Source organism: Stenella coeruleoalba (genome assembly GCF_951394435.1).
Source record: "Stenella coeruleoalba genome assembly, chromosome: 3".
Taxonomy (NCBI): domain Eukaryota; kingdom Metazoa; phylum Chordata; class Mammalia; order Artiodactyla; family Delphinidae; genus Stenella; species Stenella coeruleoalba.
In genome coordinates, this window is record NC_137148.1 from 116,532,077 (window position 1) to 116,550,129 (window position 18,053).

The 18,053-nt window shown below is 42.5% G+C and overlaps 1 long non-coding RNA gene across 1 annotated transcript; it reads left to right on the forward strand.

Annotated features, from left to right (window-relative positions):
- Window positions 1–239: 239 nt before the first annotated feature.
- LOC307184509 lies at window positions 240–17,363 on the forward strand. The gene is made up of 3 exons (XR_013827735.1): window positions 240–590; window positions 10,181–10,297; window positions 17,038–17,363. It is a non-coding gene; the product is annotated as an uncharacterized lncRNA (long non-coding RNA).
- The last annotated feature ends 690 nt before the right edge of the window (window positions 17,364–18,053 follow it).

Sequence of the window (18,053 nt, forward strand, 5' to 3'; positions counted from 1 at the left end):
GTACATAAAGGCTGTCTGCTGGGTAGGGGTAGGGCTAATGGCTGAAAGGGGGCAGGGTGGGGGGCGGCACGCTTTGTGAAAGAGCACATAGTAAAGCAGGTAAGTAAGCAGTAGGGTCGGCTGTTAGAGCAACCCAGGGTGTGGCCAAGGGCAAGTCATTTCACCTGTCTGAGCCTCAGTTATCTCACCTGTGCAATGGGGCTACTAACAATAGCCACCACATTCAAGTGCTATGAGGATAACAGGGAACCTGTGAAGGGACTTGGTACTGAGAAAGCCAAATAGTAGTTATGTTGGAAAACTAAGTGTCATGTTTGTTTAGCATTTTATGTTTGCAAAGAGAACTTCTAACTTCTTTTTTTCTTTTTAATATGAACTAGTTTTTGCTGCCTGGAGAAGGAAGTTTGGTTTGGATTTACAAGTCTCAGGAGAAAGGCAAATGCCTTTTCCTGGGCCTCTGTTGAAGCAGCCAGGTGCCACTTCCTGGAGCTGTTGCTGGTCCCTAACATAGCCACAGAGAGCATCAGGATACAGGACACCGAAGGACCTCACTGTTCCAGAGGATGTAGCAGGAAATACGTCAAATCCATGTGAGTAAGACAAGGCCAAATCACCCATTCCACAAACAGTCATGGAGCAGCTGCTTCATGCCCAGCCTGTACTACAGAGCCCTGCACAGCTGAGGGTCCCTGGAATACAGGGGGTTTTTTTTGGCAGGCTTGGTGGGGGGAACTTACTGCACATACAAGCTAATATTCAGTGCTTATTAGATGCCAAGTGTGTTATAAGGACAACAAACAAGTCTTAGATAAGATCTTTGTCCCCCTATAGCTTGTGTTTTATTGTAATTTTTAAAAACTTTATTGAAGTATAGTTGATTTACAATGTCATGTTAATTTCTTCTGTACAGCAAAGTGACTCAGTTATACATACATACATACGTATATATATTCTTTTTCATGTTCTTTTCCATTATGGTTTGTCACAGGATATTGAATATAGTCCCCTGTGCTATATAGTAGGACCTTGTTGTTTATCCATCCTATATATAATAGTTTGCCTCTGCTAATCCCAAACTCCCCATCCTTCCCTCCCCTACCCTGCCTCCCCCTTGGCAACCACAAATCTGTTCTCTATATCTGTGAGTCTGTTTTTGTTTCATAGATATATTGATTTGTGTCATATTTTAGATTCCACATATAAGTGGTATCATATGGTATTTGTCTTTCTCTTTCTGACTTACTTTGCTTAGTATGATAATCTCTGGGTCCATCCATGTTGCTGCAAATGGCATTATTTCATTCTTTTTGATAGCTGAGTAGTACTCCATTGTATATATGTACCACATCTTCATTATCCATTCATCTGTCGATGGACATTTAGGTTGTTTCCATGTATTGGCTATTGTAAAGAGTGCTGCTTTGAATATAGGGATGCATGTGTCATTTTGAATTAGAGTTTTGTCTGGATATATGCCCAGGAGTGGGATTGCTGGATCATACGGCATCTCTACTTTTAGTTTTTTTGAGGAACCTCCATACTGTTTTCCATAGTGGCTGCACCAATTTACATTCCCACCAACAGTGTAACAGGGTTCCCTTTGCTCCACACCCTCTCCAGCATTTGTTATTTGTAGACTCTTTAATGATGGCCATTCTCGCTGGTGTGAGGTAGTTCCTCATTGTAGTTTTGATTTATATTTCTCAAATAATTAGTGATGTTGAGCATCTTTTCATGTGCTTATTGGCCATCTGTATGTCTTCTTTGGAGAAATGTTTATTTAGGTCCTCTGCCCATTTTTTGATTGGGTTGTTTGTGTCCTCTTGTTGAGTTGTATGAGCTGTTTGTATATTTTGGAAATTAAGCCCTTGTTGAGCGCAACATTTGCAAATATTTTCCCCCAGTCTGTAGGTTGTCTTTTCATTTTTTTCTTATGGTTTCCTTTGCTGTGCAAAAGCTTATAAGTTTGATTAGGTCCCGTTTGTTTATTTTTGCTTTTATTTCTATTGCCTTGGGAGACTGGCCTAAGAAAACACTGGTACGATTTATGTCAGAGAATGTTTTGCCTATGTTCTCTTCTAGGAGTTTTAAGGTGTCTGGTCTTATATTTAGGTCTTTAGTAGCTTGTGTTTTAATGGTTCTTCTATACATGTTACTTTCCTCTGCTTTTTTGGGGGGTGTTAGATGCACATTAAAATTTATCTTTTTGAGTGTACAGTTCTGTGAGTTTCAACAAACACAGACATGTAACCACCATCACAATCAAAATATAGAATGTGTCCCCCTGCCAAATTTTCCTCTTGCTCTTTAGTGATAAATAAGACCTCTCCCCCAACCCCAGCCACTGGAAACCACTGATCTGATTTTGTCCTTATAGTTTTGCCTTTTCCAAAATGGATTCTTACAGTATGTAGCCTTGAGTCTGCTTCTTTCTTTTACCTTAATGCTTTTGAGATTCACCCACATTGTTGTACATATCAGCAGTTTGTCCCTTTTCTCTTTAACTTTTCATTCTAAAATGTTTCCAATATAAATTTAAAAGAATAATAGTGTGGGAATTCCCTGGCAGTCCAGTGGTTAGGACTCAGTGCTTTCACTACTGTGGCCTGGGTTCAATCCCTGGTCAGGGAACTAAGATCCCACAAGCCACACAGCCAAAATAATAATAATAATAATAGAGTGAATACCTTTAAATCTACCACCTAGATTCAATAATTGTTTGCATTTTGCTATATTTTAAAATAACATCTATAACAGGCATATATTTGCTGAACCATTGGAAAGTAAGTTGTAGGCACTGACACTTCACCTCTAAAACTTCAACACATATCACCTAAGAATGAGTGATGACCATACGTTATCACACCTAAGAAAGGTGACAATAAATTCCCAAGTGTCATCTACTATTCATCCATTTGCAAATTTCCCAAATTTCAAAAAAGACTTTTATAGTTTTTATCCAGTTGCTAGAGGGTTTTTGTTTGATTGTTTGTTTGTTTTTGGCCGAGCCCGGCAGCTTGTAGGATCTTAGCTCCCCAACCAGGGATGGAATCCTGAGGCCCCAGCAGTGAGTGTGCCAAGTCTAATCACTGGGCTTCCAGAGAATTCCCAACTAGAGTTTTATTTCTGAACTTTTAGTTTTGAAATAGTTATAGACTCATAGGATGTTGCAAAAATAAAAGAGTCTCATGTACCCTTTAACCATCTTCCCATAAAAATGACATCTTACATTGAGCTGTAGTAAAATATCGAAACTAGGACACTTGCAGTGGTACATTACTGTTAACTAGACAACAGAACTTATTCAGTTTTCACCAATTTTTTTTTGTGTGTGTGGTACGCAGGCCTCTCACTGTTGTGGCCTCTCCCGTTGCGGAGCACAGGCTCTGGATGCTCAGGCTCAGCGGCCATGACTTACGGGCCTAGCCACTCTGCGGCATGTGGGATCTTCCCGGACCGGGGCACGAACCCGTGTCCCCTGCATCAGCAGGCAGACTCTCAACCACTGCACCACCAGGGAAGCCCTACCAATTTTTAACCTGCATTCATTCGTGTGTGTGTGTGGGTGTATGTTTAGTTCTATGCACTTAAATCCCAAGTAGAGATTCTTGTAACTACCACCACGGTCAAGATTGTTACTGTTGAGCAGAAGCAAGAAGAACTACAGTCCTGCAGCCTGTGGAACGAAAACCACATTCACAGAAAGATAGACAAAATGAAAAGGCAGAGGACAATGTACCAGATGAAGGAACAAGATAAAACCCCAGAAAAACAACTAAATGAAGTGGAGATAGACAACATCCCAGAAAAAGAATTCAGAATAATGATAGTGAAGATCCAGGACCTCAGAAAAAGAATGGAGGCAAAGATCGAGAAGATGCAAGAAATGTTTAACAGGGCTTCCCTGGTGGCACAGTGGTTAAGAATCTGCCTGCCAATGCAGGAGACATGGGTTTGAGCCCTGGTACAGGAAGATCCCACATGCCACAGACAACTAAGCCCATGCGCCACAACTACTAAGCCTGCACCCTACAGCCCGTAAGCCACAACTACTGAGCCCACGTGCCACAACTACTGAAGCCCGTGCGCCTAGAGCCCATGCTCCGCAACAAGAGAAGCCACTGCAATAAGAAGCCTGTGCACCACAATGAAGAGTAGCCCCTGCTTGCCACAGCTAGAGAAAAGCCCATGTGTAGCAACAAAGACCCAATGCAACCAAAAATAAATAAATAAATTTATTTTTTAAAAAAGAGAAATGTTGAACAAAGACCTAGAAGAATTAAAGAACAAACACCTACAAGAATTAAAGAACAAACAAACAGAGATGAACAATACAATAACTGAAATAAAAAATACACTAGAAGGAAGCAATAGCAGAATAACTGAGGCAGAAGAACAGATAAGTGACCTGGAAGACAGAATGGTGGAATTCACTGCCATGGAACAGAATAAAGAAAAAAGAATGAAAAGAAGTGAAGACAGCCTAAGAGACCTCTGGGACAACATTAAACACACCAACATTCACATTATAGGGGTCCCAGAAGGAGAAGAGAGAGAGAAAGGACCCAAGAAAATATTTGAAGAGATTATGGTCAAAAACTTGCTAACATGGGGAAAGAAATAGCCACCCAAGTCCAGGAAGCACAGAGAGTCCCAGGCAGGATAAACCCAAGGAGAAACACGCTGAGTGAGACACATAGTAATCAAATTGACAAAAATGAAAGACAGAAAAAGTATTAAAAGCAACAAAACGAAACAACAAATAACATACAAGGGAACTACCATAAGGTTAACAACTGATTTCTCAGCAGAAACTCTACAAGCCAGAAGGGAGTGGCATGATATATTTAAAGTGATGAAAGGGAAGAGCCTACAACCAAGATTACTCTACCCGGCAAGGATCTCATTCAGATTTGATGGAGAAATCAAAAGCTTTACAGACAAGAAAAAGCTAAGAGAATTCAGCACCACCAAACCAGCTCTACAACAGAAGCTAAAGGAACTTTTCTAAGTGGGAAACACAAGAGAAGAAAAGGACCTACAAAAACAAACCCAAAACAATTAAGGAAATGGTAATAGGAACATACATATAGATAATTACCTTAAATGTGAATGGATTAGATGCTCCAACCAAAAGACACAGTCTCGCTGAATGGATACAAAAAACAAGACCCATATATATGCTGTCTACAAGAGACCCACTTCAGACCTAGGGACACATACAGACTGAAAGTGAGGGGATGGAAAAATTCCCTGCAATTTTTCCCTGAAAATTTTTTTCCCAATTTTTCCCTGAAAAATTCCCTGCAAAAATTCCCTGCATTCCATTTGTATTCCATGCAAATGGAAATCAAAAGAAAGCTGGAGTAGCAATACTCATATCAGATAAAATAGGCTTTAAAATAAAGAATGTTACAAGAGACAAGGAAGGACACTACATAACGATCAAGGGATCAATCCAAGAAGAAGATGTAACAATTATAAATATATATGCACCCAACATAGGAGCACCTCAATACATAAGGCAAATGCTAACAGCTATAAAGAGGAAATCGACAGTAACACAATAATAGTGGGGGACTTTAACACCTCACTTACACCAATGGACAGATCATCCAGACAGAAAATTAATAAGGAAACACAAGCTTTAAATGGCACAATAGACCAGATGGATTTAATTGATATTTATAGGACATTCCATCTGAAAACAGCAGAATACACTTTCTTCTCAAGTACACACAGAACATTCTCCAGGATAGATCACATCTTGGGTCACAAATCAAGCCTTGGTAAATTTAAGAAAATTGAAATCATATCAAGCATCTTTTCCAACCACAACACTATGAGATTAGAAATCAATTAAAGGGAAAAAAACGTAAAATACACAAACACATGGAGGCTAAGTAATACGTTACTAAATAACCAAGAGATCACTGAAGAAATCAAAGAGGAAATCAAAAAGTACCTAGAGACAAATTACAACGAAAACACGATGATCCAAAACCTATGGGGTGCAGCAAAAGCAGTTCTAAGAGGGAAGTTTATAACAATACAAGCCTACCTCAAGAAACAAGAAAAATCTCAAATAAACAATCTAACCTTATACCTAAAGGAACTAGAGAAAGAAGAACAAACGAAACCCAAAGTTAGTAGAAGGAAAGAAATCATAAAGATCAGAGCAGAAATAAATGAAATAGACACAAAACAATAGCAAAGATCCATAAAACTAAAAGCTGGTTCTTTGAGAAGATAAACAAAATTGATAAACCTTTAGCCAGGTTCATCAAGAAAAAGAGGGAGAGGACTCAAATCAATAAAATTAGAAATGAAAAAGGACAAGTTACAATGGATATGGCAGAAATATAAAGCAACCTAAGAGACTACTACAAGCAAGTCTATGCCAATAAAATGGACAACCTGGTAGAAATGGACAAATTCTTAGAAAGGTATAAGCTTCCAAGACTGAACCAGGGAGAAATAGAAAATATAAACAGACCAATCACAAGTAATGAAATTGAAACTGTGATTAAAAATCTTCCAACAAACAAAAGTCCAGGACCAGATTGCTTCACAGGTGAATTCTATCAAACATTTAGAGAAGAGATAACACCTATCCTTCTCAAACTCTTCCAAAAAGTTGCAGAGGCAGGAACACTCCCAAACTCATTCTATGAGGCCACCATCACCCTGACACCAAAACCAGACAAAGATAGTACAAAAAAAGAAAATCACAGACCAATATCACTGATGAATATAGATGCAAAAATCCTCAACAAGGGCCTTCCCTGGTGGTGCAGTGGTTGAGAGTCCGCCTGCCGATGCAGGGGACATGGGTTCGTGCCCCGGTCTGGGAAGATCCCACGTGCCACGGAGCGGCTAGGCCCGTGAGCCATGGCCGCTGAACCTGCGCGTCCAGAGTCTGTGCTCCACAACGAGAGAGGCCACAACAGTGAGAGGCCCACATACCACAGAAAAAAAAAAAATCCTCAACAAAATATTAGCAAACAGAATCCAACAACACATTAAAAGGATCATACACCATGATCAAGTGGGATTTATCCCAGGGATGCAAGGATTCTTCAATATATGCAAATCAATCAATGTGATACACCATATTAACAAACTGAAGAATAAAAACCATATGATCATCTCAATAGATGCAGAAAAAGCTTTCGACAAAATTCAACACCCATTTATGATAAAAACTCTCCAGAAAGTGGGCATAGAGGGAACCTACCTCAACATAATAAAGGCCATATACAACAAACCCACAGCAAACATCATTCTCAATGGTGAAAAACTGAAAGCATTTCCTCTAAGATCAGGAACAAGACAAGGATGTCTACTCTCGCCACTATTATCAACATAGTTTTGGAAGTCCTAGCTACAGCAATCGGAGAAGAAAAAGAAATAAAAGGAATACAAATTGGAAAAAAGAAGTAAAACTGTCACTGTTTGCAGATGACATGACACTATACATAGAGAATCCTAAAGATGCCACCAGAAAACTACTAGAGCTAATCAATGAATTTGGTAAAGTTGCAGGATACAAAATTAATGCACAGAAATCTCTTGCATTCCTATACACTAACAACGAAAGATTAGAAACAGAAATTAAGGAAACAATCCCATTCACCATTGCAACAAAAAGAATAAAATACCTAGGAATAAACCTACCTAAGGAGACAAAATTCCTATATGCAGAAAACTATAAGACACTGACGAAGAAATCAAAGATGACACAAACAGACGGAGAGATATACCATGTTCTTGAATTGGAAGAATCAATATTGTGAAAATGACTATACTACCCAAAGCAATCTACAGATTCAATGCAATCCTTATCAAATTACCAGTGGCATTTTTTATGGAACTAGAACAAAAAATCTTTAAAATTTGTATGGAGACACAAAAGACCCCAAAGAGCCAAAGCAGTCTTGAGGAATAAAACAGAGCTGGAGGAATCAGACTCCCTGCCTTCAGACTACACTACAAAGCTACAGTAATCAAGACAATATGGTACTGGCACAAAAACAGAAATATAGATCAACGGAAAAGGATAGAAAGCCCAGAGATAAACCCACACACCTATGGTCAACTAATCTATGACAAAGGAGGCAAGGATATACAGTGAAGAAAAGACAGTCTCTTCAATAAATGGTCCTGGGAAAACTGGACAGCTACATGTAAAAGAATGAAATTAGAACACTCCCTAACACCATACACAAAAATAAATTCAAAATGGATTAAAGACCTAAATGTAAGACCGGACACTATAAAACTCTTAGAGGAAAACATAGGAAGAACACTCTTTGACATAAATCACAGCAAGATCTTTTTTGACCCACCTCCTAGAGTAATGGAAATAAAAACAAAAATAAACAAATGGGACCCAATGAAACTTAAAAGCTTTCGCACAGCAAAGGAAACTATAAACAAGACAAAAAGACAACCCTCAGAATGGGAGAAAATATTTGCAAATGAATCAACAGACAAAGGATTAATCTCCAAAATATATAAACAGCTCATGCAGCTCAATATTAAAAAAAACAAACAACCCAGGCTTCCCTGGTGGCTCAGTGGTTGAGAGTCCGCCTGCCGACGCAGGGGACGCGGGTTCGTGCCCTGGTCCAGGGGGATCCTGCATGCCGCGGAGCGGCTGGGCCCATGAGCCGTGGCCGCCGAGCCTGTGCGTCCGGAGCCTGTGCTCTGCAATGGGAGAGGCCACGGCAGTGAGAGGCCTGCGTACCACAAAAAAACCCCAAAAGAAAATCCAATCAAAAAATGGGCAGAAGGCCTAAATAAACATTTCTCCAAAGAAGACATATAGATGGCCAAGAGGAACATGAAAAGCTGCTCAACATCACTAATTATTAGAGAAATACAAATCAAAACTACAATGAGGTATCACCTTACACTGGTTAGAATGGGCATCATCAGAAAATCTACAAACAACAAATGCTGGAGAGGGTGTGGAGAAAAGGGAACCCTCTTGCACTGTTGGTGGGAAAGTAAATTGATACAGCTACTATGGAGAACAGCATGGAGGTTCCTTAAAAAACTAAAAATAGAATTACCATATGACCCAGCAATCCCACTACTGGGCATATACCCAGAGAAAACCATAATTCAAAAGGAAACATACACCACACTGTTCATTGCAGCACTATTTACAATAGCCAGGACATGGAAGCAACCTAAATGCCCATTGACAGATGAATGGATAATGAAGATGTGGTACATATATACAATGGAATATTACTCAGCCATAAAAAGGAATGAAATTGGGTCATTTGTAGAGACGTGGATGGACCTAGAGACTGTCATACAGAGTGAAGTAAGTCAGAAAGAGGAAAGCAAATATATATTAATGCATATATGTTGGATCTAGAAAAACGGTACAGATGAACCAGTTTGCAGGGCAGAAATAGAGACAGAGATGTAGAGAACAAACATATGGACACCAAGGGAGGAAAGCAGGGTTGGGGTGGTGGTGGTGGTCGGACGAATTGAGAGATTAGGATTGACATGTATACACTAATATGTATAAAATAGATAACTAATAAGAACCTGCTGTATAAAAATAAATAAATTAAATTTTAAAAAAAGATTGATAACTGTTACATCACAACTGTTCACATCACTAGGAGGAACTCTCTAGTGCTACCTCTTTGTAGTGAAACCCACTCCCACTTCATGCCTCTCTGGTCCTCCTCCCTGACCCCTGGAAACTACTAATCTGTTCTCCATCTCCATAGTTTTGTCATTTTGAGGATGTTGTATAAATGAAATCATACAGTATGCAACCTTTTGAGATTGAATTTTTTCACTCATAAGCGTAAGGTTCTTGAGCTTCCTCCAGGTTGTTGCATGTATGATCGGTAGTTGGTCCTTTTCTATTGTTAAGTAGTATTCTTACATGGATGTGCCACTGTTTAGCCATCCACCAGTTGAAGGATATTTGAATTTGTTTCCAGTGTTTGGTGATTATGAATCAAGTTACTGTGAACATCTGTGCAACAGGTTTGTGTGAGAACATAAGCTTCACTTCACTTGGGTAAATACCTAAGAGTGGTATTGTTGGGTTGCATGGTTAAATGTAAATTTTGTCTTTTTCTTTTTTTTTTTTTGCGGTACGCGGGCCTCTCACTGTTGTGGCCTCTCCCGTTGCGGAGCACAGGCTCCAGACACGCAGACTCCGCGGCACATGGGATCTTCCCAGACCGGGACACGAACCCGTGTCCCCTGCATCGGCAGGCGGACTCTCAACCACTGCGCCACCAGGGAAGCCCACATGGTAAGTGTAAACTTATGTGAAATGGCTAAACTGTTTTGCCAGCTGGCTCTACCATTTTGCATTCCCACCAGCATTGTATGAGAGTTACGGTTGCTCTGCATTCCTGCCAGCACTGGGTATTATCACTTTTTTATAAAAATGTCAGCCATTCTAATACATGTGTAATACTACCCCACATAACTCTTAAACCATAAGTAAGACCGTGTCACAACCCTTCTTAAAATATGCTTCACATCACACTCAGAATAAAATTCAAGCTCATTTCTGAGGCCTGCCAGACCCTCTCTCCTGACCTCTGGGTCTCACTCGGCTCCAGCCGCAGCAACCTCCCTGTTGTTTCTCTGACACCCTAAGCTTGTTCCGCTGGAATGTTCTTACCCTCAGTATCCAGGTGACTCAGTTTCTCGCTCCATTTACTCTCTGTCTAATATCAGCTTCTCAGAGGCCTACCCTGATGGTCCAAATGAGCCCCATCCCTCCACTCAGCTCACAGTTCTCCTACCCTGTTTTATTTTTCTTCAAGGCACTCATCTCTGCTTGATACAATACTGTATCAATTACTGAACTGTTTACTGTCTGTCTCCCCCGTAAGGACAGGGATTGGCTTTTTGATGACTGTTTCCAGTGCTTAACCCAGTGCTTGGCACGTAGGAGACACTCAATAAATATTTGTTTAATGAATGTGTATCGGAGACCTCTTGTGACCCTCCTCCCATCCTGGCCCACCTTTTACTCAGCCGTCGCCGTGGCAACCAGTTTTGGGGCAGGTAAAAGCCCCCTGGGTTAGCTGCTCCCCACAGGTCTTGCCTTCTGCCCAGGCTTGTGTCTGGACTCAAGCACTGTGGCTTGGCAGTGTGAGGAACTTAACCCTACTGGGGCAACCCTGGACCCACAGATATATGCTTGCTTCTCTGATGCTCGGTGGACAGTTCTGAGGTGCCCTCCGTGTTGCTCCTCAGCAGATCCTCCCCACCGGATTGAGCCCCACTTGCCCACAGTGGTGACCAACTCTGCAACACACCATTGTCCTGCTTTCCTTCTTTCCAGTCCCCCTCTCCCCACGGCCCTACTCCTGTTCCCAGGGGCCTGGTACATAATAAATATTTATTAAGCGAATAAGGTAATTACTAGCAACACACATGCACACACACACACAAAAGAAAAGAAAAAAGAAAATGTATGTCCACACAAAGGCTTGTCATGAATTGTCATAGCAGGTTTATTTATTTATTTTATTTTAGATTTTTTAAAATTGAAGTATAGTTGATTTACAGTGTCATCTTAGTTTCTGGTATATAGCAAAGTGATTCATAGATAGATAGAGATATTCTTTTTCAGATTCTTTTCCATTATAGTTTATTACAAGGTATTGAATATAGTTCTCTGTGCTATACAGTAGGACCTTGTTGTTTATCTCTTTTATATATAGTAGTTTGTATCTGCTAATCCCAAACTCCTTATTTATTCCTCTGCCACCCTTTTCCCCTTTGGTACCATAAGTTTGTTTTCTTTTTTTTTTTAATTTATTAATTTATTTTATTTTTTATTTTTGGCTGCGTTGGGTCTTCCTTGTTGCGTGCGCACTTTCTCTAGCTGCGGCAAGCAGGGTCTATCTACTCTTCGTTGCAGTGCGTGGGCTTCTCAGTGCGTTGGCTGAGCACGGGCTCTAGGCACGTGGGCTTCAGTAGTTGGGCTCTAGAGCGCAGGCTCAGTAGCTGTGGTGCACGGGCTTTGTTGCTCCGCAGCATGTGGGAACTTCCTGGACCAGGGCTTGAACCCTTGTCCCCTGCATTGGCAGGCGGATTCTTAACCACTGCACCACCAGGGAAGCCCATAAGTTTGTTTTCTATGTCTGTAAGTCAAAGCAGCATTATTCATAATAGCCCAAAACTGGAAATGGCCCAGGTGTCCATCAACAAGCAAATAGATAAATTGTGGTATATTCATACAATAGCTGACTACTCAGTAATAAAAAGAAACAAATGCTGATAAATGCTACAACATGAATGGACCTCCAGAACATTATGCTGAGTGAAAGAGGCCAGACAGGAGAGTACATACTGGATGATTATATTTACACTGGTTTTTTTTGTTTTGTTTTTGGCTGCACTGCGTGGCTTGTGGGATCTCAGTTCCCTGGCCAGAGATTGAACCCAGGCCACAGCAGTGAAAGCGCCAGATTCTAACCACTAGACCACCAGGGAAATTCCTGGATGATTACATTTAAATGAAGTTCTAGAACAAGCAAAATGAAGCTATGGGAACAGAAAGCAGAGCTGAGATTGACTGGGGCTGGCCATGGGGAGGGAGGATATTGACTGGAAAGAGGACTCAGGAAAATTGTACAGATTATGGAAATATTCTACATCTTTCGTAGAGTGGTGGATACTTGGGTATTTGTCAAAACTCACATAACTGTACACCTTAAACATGTGCGTTCTATTGTATGCAAATTATACCTCAATAAGGCTGATTTTTAAAGTGAATTAACTATAAATGCTATGAAGGGAAGAAAATATGGTATGTAAGAGAGAATGGGGGAAGGAAGATTACTTTTGATTGGTTGGCCAAGTGATTCTTGAGGAGGTGACATTTGAACAGAGATTTGAATGTCAAGAGGGAGACAACCATGGAAAGATCTAGGGGAGGCCATTCCAGAAAAAGGTCAATGCGGGAACAAAGACCCAGAACAGGAAGGAGTTTGGTAATCTTGGGACCAGTCTGAAGGCCAGTGTGACTAAGTGAAGTGGGTAGGGCAGAGAGGGGTACGAGACAGGGTGGAGAGTTGGGTGGAAGCCAGATCACGTACGACCTTATCAGCCCCAATAAAGGTGTGGAATTTGAAATGAATAAAATGCAAATCCCTCATGGGTCTAGTGGAGCAGAAACACATAAGCAAATAAAGGCAAATACAGGGTCATGGGTGATATTTTGAGGACGTGTACAGGGAAAGAGGAGGGAGTAGTCAGCGCTACCTGGGAACATCTGGGAAGGCTTCCCAGAGGAGGTGACATTTCAGCCAAGACTTGAAGGAAGAGTAGAAGAGGAGAAAGGGTATTCCAGTGGAGGGTGCTGTGTCTAGAGTAGCCCAGAGGTGAGCAGCTCCATGGAACATTCAAAGACCTGAGCATAACATAGGTCTAGTTGGAGTTTTGCCTCTAGGGGAGTGGCAGGAGATCTGAGGTTGAAGGGAAAGGATTTTAAATGCCTCATCAAGGACTTTCCTGCCGGTCCATTGGTTAAGACTCTGAATTTCCACTGCAGGGGGCAAGAGTTCGATCCCTGGTCAGGGAACTGTCCCACATGCCGTGAGGTGCGGCCAAAATACATAAATAAACGCCTCATCAGACTTGATCCTGCAGGGGATGGGAAACCCCTAGAGAATTTTAAGTAAGAGAGTATTAGGGCCAAGTTTATATTTCAGATCAAGACCTCCAGATTGGGCACATGGAGAGCAAGACTGCTGGTTCTGGTGTGAAATCACGGGGAAGGCCTGAACAAGGACCGGTGGGGCAAGGAGAAGGGCCAAACTCTGCTACAAGGTAATCAGGGCTATCCTGAACTCAGGGAAGTTCAGGTCTCTGGCTTGAAGGCCTGGCTTCCCTGCCGGACGGTGGTCCAGTTAAGCCAGACACACGAGGAGAGACAGGTTGAGGAAAACATCTACAGAGTTTGAGGTACCAGAGGGCCATAAATGCTAACTTTTATGGGCTCTGCTCCCTCAGAGGGCTTGTTACTTGAAGATTCCTAGGCCCTTGCTCCAGTGATTTGGAAGCAGTGGGTCTAGGATGGAGCCCAGGAAACTGCATGTGTACACAGTGCCCCTCCCACTCTGAGGCAGGTGGACTCCACACCTAAAGAGCTGTCAATGTGACCTCACCAGGGAGGGGCCTGGAGCAGGAGGTGGACGACAGGCACACTCTCATCTGGACTGTGGCCAAAGCAGCCAGAAATTCAGGCAAAGGTGGTGTCCAAAATAAGGCTCTAGGGGTAGTGGGTGCAAAGGTCTCCCCTGCTGCAGCTAAAGAGTTGCACTAGAGAGAAACAACAAGGTTCTACTGTATAGCACAGGGGACTGTATTCAATATCCTATGATAAGCCATAATGGAAAAGAATATGAAAAAGAATATATATATGTATAACTGAGTCACTTTGCTGTAGAGCAGAAATTAAACACAATATTAGAAATCAACTATACTTCAATAAAATTAAAAAAAAAAAAGAATTGCACTAGAGTGGCCCTGGTCATCATGTGTAACTCCTGATCACCTGACCAAGGAGCCACAGAAATTAGTGGTAGGGCCAAGATGAAGCAGATACCTTTTAACTTGTTCCCTCTCCGAGGGTGTGGATGGAGGGTAGCCATGGTGAGGATACATGGAGGCTTCGGTGACCTGGAGATGTGCTCTGTGCAAAGAGAGCAGCTTTTGTGCGCATCAGTTTACCCTTGCGACATCTCTATGTGCCTGGGCCTATTACCATTTCCACTTAACAGATGAGAAAACTGAGGCCCAAAAACATTTAGTAAAATGTTCTGGGCTCCAAGATGAGTATGTAGGGGAACTGGGGCTGGAATGCAGGTCTCTGGACACTCCTAATCATAGCATTACCCTGCCTCCCTGAGTGGGAGAAGTCACTTCACCTCTTAAGTCAGGGGTCCCCAAACCCAGGGCCATGGACCGGTTTCAGTCCGTGGCCTGTTAGGAACTGGGCCACACAGCAGGAGGTGAGTGGTAGACGACAAGCGAAGCTTCATCTGTATTTACAGCTGCTCCCCATGGCTCACATTACTGCCTGAGCTCCGCCTCCTGTCAGCATTATGGTGAGTTGTATAATTATTTCATTATATATTACAATGTAATAATAATAGAAATAAAGTGCACAATAAATATAATGTGCTTGAATCATCCCGAAGCCATCCCCCCCACCCCATCCCACCCCCGGTCCGTGGAAGAATTGTCTTCCATGAAACCAGTCCCTGGTGCCAAAAAGGTTGGGGACCACTGTCTTAAATGATTGTCCAAGCAAGGGATGGGGGAGAGTACACGTTTTCCTTGTCCTATCCCTTTCAGAAAGTGTCTAAGTCCTTACCATGTGTGTTTTCCAAAGGAAAGGCTCCCAGGGCCCAGAGGAGCTAGGATTTAGAGCCTCGTGGTACAAACCGACTTGTAGGGTCCCAGCCAGGAACAATTGCCCATCTTCTAAGAATCTCACAGCAGTGCCACATGCCTCAGCTTTATCCAAGCAACAGAAGGAGGTGGTGGAGGCGGCGGTGGCAGCAGCAGCCTCAGCAGCAGCAGCAAATCTGTCCCCAGTGCACGACAGCATTGTTTTGCTGTGATGGAATACACATGGCATATGTCTGCAAAGTTACTATCTTGAGAGCGGGTAGAAAGGGGATTTTTCATGTGCCAGATTTCACTTTCCTTTCTGAAACAATTCCTGTAGTAAACAGAGGTTTTCTGATCTTGCTAAGATCCAGAAGATGGGAATTCCTTTACACATTTTAAGTAAAACTATCGTCTTGTAGAGTTTCAGTCTATTGATGGTGCAAAAGTTTTTTTTGTGGTACATGGGTCTCTCACTGCTGAGACTTCTCCCGTTGCGGGGCACAGGCTCCGGACGCGCAGGGTCAGCGGCCATGGCTCACGGGCCCAGCCGCCCCGCGGCATGTGGGATCCTCCCAACCGGGGAACGAACCCGTGTTCCCTGCATCGGCAGGCAGACTCTCAACCACTGCGCCACCAGGGAAGCCCGGTGCAAATGTTTTCTAAACGTGGGAGCTCTCCTGTGCCCCCTCCCTCCCTCCAAAGGCCAGGACAGGAAGAGGCACTGCCACCTATAGGCAACCAACTCTGTTCCAGTCTCAGACCACCCCAGTGATGAGACCACCGCCTGTCCTGTGGCTGCCATCCCCTGGCAAACGGAGTGGGTAAGAGGAAAGGCTTGCTGAGCGTGGGAGGCCTGGGGCGGAGGGGGAGAGGCAAGGAAGGGCCAGGAGGCGAGCAGAATGTGACTTTTAGGAGGAGAATTATTTTGAACTACATCTTGTGTGCTGACAGCATAGTGATCATTATTAGGACCTCAGATGCAACACGAAGCCCGCCCTGAAGTTAAATTTTCCCTTTCCGATAAGCATGGCCTATCAACCCAGCCTAAGATAGCTCAATGCAACCTCCTCCAAGGTAGGGGGTTGAAATGCTCCAGCTGCTCCCTCAGTTACCTTTCATTAAGGACTTTGCCTTATTGGTAAACAGGGGCACCTGTTTGCCTTAGCCTTATCAAATCAACCTGACAACTACTTCGTGCAAGAACCAGAGCTGTATTTGCGTTTTTCTACCCACATTTAGTTTTGGGGGGTGCTGTTTCATGGAGGGGCAGACCTGTGGCCTGAATGATGCTCAGACAGATTTTCATTGGCTTTCACAGTGTTTTTAAAATTGGTTTTCACATCAAAATCCTGTTTGCCGGCTTCTCTTGAAAAAATCAGAAAACTTGGCCGCACTGGGCCACATTCGCCTGGGCCAAGTGGCCAGATAGTGGCTCCCTTTGCACAGAGTTTGCTCTCCAGTTTGCCGTAACCCCACCACTCCCCATCATCCCCCTTCCACACCCTAAGAAAAGGTACAAGTTGAAAGGCAGATATGGAGAAACGAGTTTCAGTCTTGACCCACCCCTTACCTCCTAGGGCCCCTTGAACAGGTGTCTACATCTCTCTGAAGCCTGTTTTTAATCCCTAGGAAGAAGAGAATAATGAGATAATGCATGCAGAGCACTGGCCAGAAGCCTCGCCTTAGAGGAAGCACTCACTGAGAATTTGCCCTGTATGTTTATTGGTGATTATGACTAATTCCTGTCAATGATGCAGGTGAGATGCAACACTGTATACAAATGGACACACCTACTGAAATGTAAGTTTGATATAAGCAAGGATTTTGAAAATCTGTTTTGCTTATTCCTACATCTCTAGAGCTTAGTACAGTCCCTGGCACATTGTTGGCGGTTGGCACTTAGTAAATGTGCTGACTGAATATGTGGATTTAATGTTTCCCTGAGTTCTTATTCTTCATATGTCATGTGCTAAATCATCATTAGTCCATTGTATAAATATAAATGCAAATGGACATATGGGGTGAGTATTTCAAATTTATATGGGCTGATTTTTTTTTTCTTATTTTCAAAATATCAAAAGGTAGGGAGATTCTTAAGAGTTGATGGGAACTTCATACTCAGTTGAGTCACAGCCTAGGAGAAAAATGTGTTTTCCTCCAGGGCTGGGTTTCTAAGATCATTATCCGAATGCCAGGCCACTTCAGGAATCAGTGCTTCAAAAAGTCACAATTAAAATTGCACGGCTTTATGTGATGCCTCTTGAGAACTCAGGGTGCTGTAGAAACACATTTAAAGCATGAAGTGCTCCCTGAAGCACTTTCTTCAGAAGTAATACTTCCAGAGAGGAGAGTACACTTAGGTAAAACCAATGGTGAGTTCTATGCCATGATCTCAGCAAGACAACCTCTGAGTGCTGGAATTTGCACCCCAGTGGATGCAACTTTCCTGGAAATATGAAAGGTGAGTTGGCTCCCAAGTGGATTCAAAGCTATCCTACCGGAATAATATTGGAATATTAATGTTACATGTGCCTACAGGACTCTTCAATAAGCTTGTGGTTTTGGTATCGGTGGCCTGTAGGGGTCAGCTGTGTTTTTTGTTTGCTAGGCATCTGCTCTTCCTAGTGCTGGTAACTAAGCTTCTA